This window comes from Pongo abelii, chromosome 13 (assembly GCF_028885655.2).
Source record: "Pongo abelii isolate AG06213 chromosome 13, NHGRI_mPonAbe1-v2.0_pri, whole genome shotgun sequence".
Taxonomy (NCBI): Eukaryota; Metazoa; Chordata; class Mammalia; order Primates; family Hominidae; genus Pongo; species Pongo abelii.
This window is the reverse complement of record NC_071998.2, coordinates 67,587,909-67,593,632: the sequence shown is the minus strand read 5'-3', so window position 1 is coordinate 67,593,632 and position 5,724 is coordinate 67,587,909.

The window sequence follows — 5,724 nt, the reverse complement described above, 5'->3', positions numbered from 1 at the left end:
ATTAATGAAATATTAACATTTTATTTATTTACTTGTACATACAATTAAAAATCTTGTTCTCAGTTATATCCCTTAATGAGACCCATGACAGAACTTTGACTAGGTAATGCAGATTTGAGATAATACATACTGATTCAATCTAAAATCTGTCCCTGTAAATTATAAATAATGCTTGGAAATGCCAACTGTGTAGGAAGTTACCTTCTTCTGATTATAAAAGCCATATTTGTGTCCAGTGAAAAGTGAAGTACATGCCACATGTGAACATAGGGTTCAGAGTTAAGACACATTTTCTACAACAAACTCCTCCAGGGTGGATTGTAATTTGCTGAACATTTATAGTACAAACAATGCTGATAATTTATTAATCCTATAGAGTTTTGCTATTATTTTTCTCAGTTCCAATTCATTTTCTTCCTTCAATGTTCTCTTGCCTTACATAGTGGAGTTTCGGGTGGTTTCCTAGTTTATTTGACCTCATTTGTGACATTTTATTGGCATCAACTATAGATTTTTTTTGATCCACAGATAAAGCAGTTTTATACTTATAAAACTGCTAAAACTTTAAAATGTTTGATTGACTTTGCAAATGCTTTGAAGATTATGTTGTTCACTAAGTAAGTGGTCAGAAGTTCAGGCAGTCTTCATAAAGGCTTTTTGCACTCTATTCAGCTTTATATGTTACAAAAATTTGGAGCTTAATTTTAGAATGCTTACACAAACAAATGCTCAGAAACTCATACAATTCTTACCTCACTATATATGCCACCTATCAGTGTCAACATTTTAAAAATATGACTTGATAGTCATCTGTGGCTGGAGTGATAAAGTGCTACATATATATATATTTTTCCTTTTTCTTTTTTTTTTGAGACAGAGTCTTGCTCTTTTGCCCAGGCTGTGGTGCAGTGGTGCGATCTCAGCTCACTGCAACCCCTGCCTGCTGGATTCAAGCAATTCTCCTGCCTCAGCCTCCCGAGTAGCTGGGATTATTTTTGTATTTTTACAAAATACATGCCTGGCTAATTTTTGTATTTTTAGTAGAGACGGGTTTCCCTATGTTGGCCAGGCTGGTCTCGAACTCCTGACCTCAGGTGATCCACCTGTCTTGGCCTCCCAAAGTGCTGGGATTACAGGGGTAAGCCAACACGCTCGGCCTATATAGATATATATTTCTAGTAATAGATAATGGGGACAGAAATAGTAGTTGTAGTAGTAAGGACAATTTTGAATACCCTGTAGAAACTGAGGACCAAGACATTATTTATTTGTCCCAAAACGTTACATCAAATCTCACCCCAGGCATTTTATCACCAAAAAACAATATTCTCCTAAAAAATCTACAACTGAAGAATTATTTATGTCAATTACAAACCTCATTTATTACTTAGGGCAAATACATGTTTTGTATCCTCAAGGGACTCTTCTCATAAAAATTTATTTTATTTTTTAGCATTTAAACAACATTACATTGACAGGCCACCCATCTTAATACCAGTGGATGTACAGCTCATATTTTTATGTTTTATTTAAAAAGTACTAACTAATTTTACACACACATACACCAACAGAGACACACCATAATCAAATAACATAATATTAAGTGATTTCTTTTCAAGGAAATGACTGAAATCCCTATATAAACAACATGAGGTGATTCTCTACCCTCTCTACCTTCTCTCCTCAGGGGTTCATCTCTGTCAGAGACTATTATCAGCACTGCCTATATCACAAATAATTTTGTGTGTGTGTGTATATCTATATATACACACACACATATACATATATATACACACACACACATATACATATACGTATATATATATATATATATACATTTTTAGACAGGGTCTTGCTCTGTCACCCAGGCTGGATTGCAGTGGCATGACCTCAGTTCACTATAACCTCCGCCTCTCAGGCTCAAGTGATCCTCCCACCTTTGCCTCCTGAGTAGCTGGAACTACAGGTGTGTGCCACCATGCCCAGATAATATTTGTATTTTTTGTAAAGATGGGGTTTCACCATGTTGCTCAAACTGGTCTCAAACTCCTGAGCTCAAGTGATCCACCTGCCTTGGCCTCCCAATGTGCTGGAATTGTAGGCATGAGCCACTGTGCCCAACCAATTATATATACTTTTTTTTTTTTTTTTTTTTGAGATGGAGTCTTCTCGCTCTGTTGCCAGGCTGGAGTGCAATGGTGAGATCTCGGCTCACTGCAACCTCTGCCTCCCAGGTTCAAGAGATTCTCTGGCCTCAGCCTCCCGAGTAGTTGGGACTACAGGTGTGCATCACCACACCCAGCTAAGTTTTGTATTTTTAGTAGAGACGAGGTTTCAGCATGTTGGCCAGAATGGCCTCGAGCTCTTGACCTTGTCATCCGCCCACCTCGGCCTCCCAAAGTGCTGGGATTACAGGCATGAGCCACTGCGCCCATCCCAATTATATATAAATTGAAAACACACACAAGCATACATCTACAATGCAGCATGATGTCAGCATCTTCCTGTTTGTTCTTATGCACATTTTTATCTTCTGGGCTTGAAGTAATTCATATTTTCTTAAAACACCATATCTATGCTCTCTACCATCTTTCATGATTCCAGTATCAGGAACCATTCTACTTCTATTTTCCTATACATACTCTTAGTTGTAGTTAAATTAATTTTCTTAATGTTAAACAAACAAATCCCAAAGAACAAAAACCCAATCATTTTATCTCCATTTTTACTTTGCATACTTATCAGCTATGAGTTACATGATATTGGGCAAGCCAGTCTCTCTGGACATCAGCTTCTCGTCTGTAAAGCAATTGAACATTGCTAAAAAAAAAAAAAAAAAAAAAAAAAATTGAACATTGCTGAAACACCTCATCTGATTGGGAAATGTTATGTTTTCCCCCATATATCCCCTAAACCTTGGGAGCCTGTCCTGGGGCACTACATAAAATAGGGTTACTACACCCTCAGATTTTCATGGTTTCTATTTGAACTTTTTATCTTAAACTGACTTCCATTTCAGTTCTCAGCCTCTTACTGCTAATGCCTTTGCTGTCTGACCATTAGGTTTGTTTTATTGATGGCTTTGTTCTGCTCCTCTAGCTCTAACTCTGATTTCCCTTGAAGTGATCATCACCCCTGTGTTATTTTGTTGTGGCCTCTACGAGGAAGAGCTTTATCTTGGCCACGAGTTGGTATTTTGACCTTGTATCTTTGGCAGAGGCATTTGAGGCTGATGTTCTTCCCTGGTTCCTCCTGCCGTGAGTGGGACCTTGGCACTACAATTCTGTTTCTCATGTGCTATGGTTCGAGAAACCACAGCACAAAACTCATGTTGAGACTTGTCCTCAGTATAAGTGTGTTGGCAAGTAGTGCCTTTAAGAAGTGATTGGGGCCGGGCATGGTGGCTCACGCCTGTAATCCCAGTACTTTGGGGGGCCCAGGTGGGCAGATCACGAGGTCAGGAGTTGGAGACCAGCCTAGCCAACATGGTGAAACCCCATCTCTACTAAACATACAAAAATTAGCAGAGCATAGTGGTGCGCGCTTGTAATCCCAGTTACTCAGGAGGCTGAGGCAGGAGATTGAACCCGGGAGGCGGAAGTTGCAGTGAGCTGAGATCGCGCCACTGCACTCCAGCCTGGGTGACAAAGCAAGACTCTGTCTCAAAAGGAAAAAAAGAAAAGTGATTAGGTCATTAAGATGATTAAGATGGGTTAATGTCTTCCTCAAAAGACTGGGTAGTTCTTGTGGAAATGGATAGTTCCTGCAGGGGCATGTTGTTCCAAAGCAAGTTTGCCTCTCCTATTTTCCTTTTGTGTACATACCCAGTTCCCATTTCATTTCTCCACCATGTGTCTGTGTGTGTGTTTTTTTGTTTGTTTTTTTTTTTTTTTTTTTTTTTTTTTTGAGACGGCATCTCACTCTGTCACCTAGGCTGGAGTGCAGTGGCACAATCTCGGCTTACTTCAACCTCAGCTTCTTGAGTAGCTGGGACTAGAGGCGCACACCACCATGCCCAACTAATTTTTGTATTTTTAGTAGAGACAGGGTTTTACTGTGTTGGCCAGGCTCATCTTGAACTCCTGACCTCAGGTGATCAGCCCACCTCAGCCTCCCAAAGTGCTGGTATTACAGCCATGAGCCATACTGCCCAGCCTCTCTACCATGTTTTGATGCAGCACAAGACCCTTACCAGAAGCTTTCAGGTAAGTTTGCCCAATCTTGAATTTCCCAGCCTGCAGAACTGTGAGCTAAATAAACCTCTTTTCTTTATAAATTACCCCTTCTCAGGTATTGTTATAACAACAGAAAATGAACTAAGACATCTTGCCTACAATTTTTTTGCTTCTTATACAAGTGTCGTCCGTTCCTCAAGGCTCAGCTCAAGTCCTAATGATTCTATGAAAATTCTGTCCTAGACTGGGCATGGTGGCTCACGCCTGTAATCCCAGCACTTTGTGAGGTCATGGTGGGCAGATTGCTTGAGGCCAGGAATTAATACCAGTCTGGCCAATATGGTGAAACCCTGTCTGTACTAAAAATACAAAAATTAGCTGGGTGTAGTGGCATACACCTGAAATCCCAGCTACTCAAGAGGCTGAGGCATGAGAATCTCATGAACCTGGGAGGCAGAGGTTACAGTGAGCCAAGATCACGCACTGCTCTCCGGCCTGAGTGAGACTCCATCTCCCAAAAATAGAAAAGAAAATTCCATTCTTAATCAGCTATTATTGAGCTTTCTCATTTTGGACTCTTACAGCGCCCACCTGCATTACATCTGGCACTAGATTACAAGATAAAATATTTTGAGTAATCTGGCCAGGCTCACACCTGTAAACCCAGCACTTTGGGAGGCTGAGACAGGCAGATCACGAGGTCAGGGAGTTCGAGACCAGCCTGGCCAATATGGTAAAACCCTGTCTCTACTAAAAATACAAAAATTAGCCAGGCATGGTGGCACATGCCTGTAATTCTAGCTACTCTGGAGGCTGAGGCATAAGAATCGCTTGAACTTGGGAAGTGGAGGTTGTAGTGAGCTGAGATCGCGCCACTGCACTCCAGCCTGGGTGACAGAGCAAGACTCCGTCTCACAAAAAAAAAAAAAAAAAAAGAAGAAAAAGAAAAAAGAAAAAAAGCTATGAGTAATCTTAGAGGTCATTTAATAAAATTATACCATGCAAGATTCCACTCTCTCCTATTCTTCACAAAGCTTTAATGTAGATAATTCTGCTACTTAGAAAAATAGACATTCTGGACCGAGCACAGTGGCTCATGTCTGTAATCCCAGCACTTTGGGAGGCCAAGGTGGGTGGATCACCTTAGGTTAAGAGTTCGAGATCAGCCTGGCCAACATGGTGAAACCCTGTCTCTACCAAAAATACAAAAATTAGCCAGATGTGGTGGCGTATGCCTGTAATCCCAGCTACTCTGGAGGCTGAGGCTGGAGAATCACTTGAACCCAGGAAACAGAGGTTGCAGTGAGCTGAGATCGTGCCACTGCACTCCAGACCAGGTGACAGAGCGAGATTCTGTCTCAAAAAAAAAAAGAAAAATAGACATCCTGTTTGTGGATCAACCAATATATCTCAGATATTATTTTCTTCTCAGGACATATTGACTCTGGGATATTACCAATGAATGTATATTAACACATTTTGAGAAAATGTAAAATGAGTTCCCAGGAGAGATTAAAAAAAATCCTGATATTCAGTACACACAAGCTTG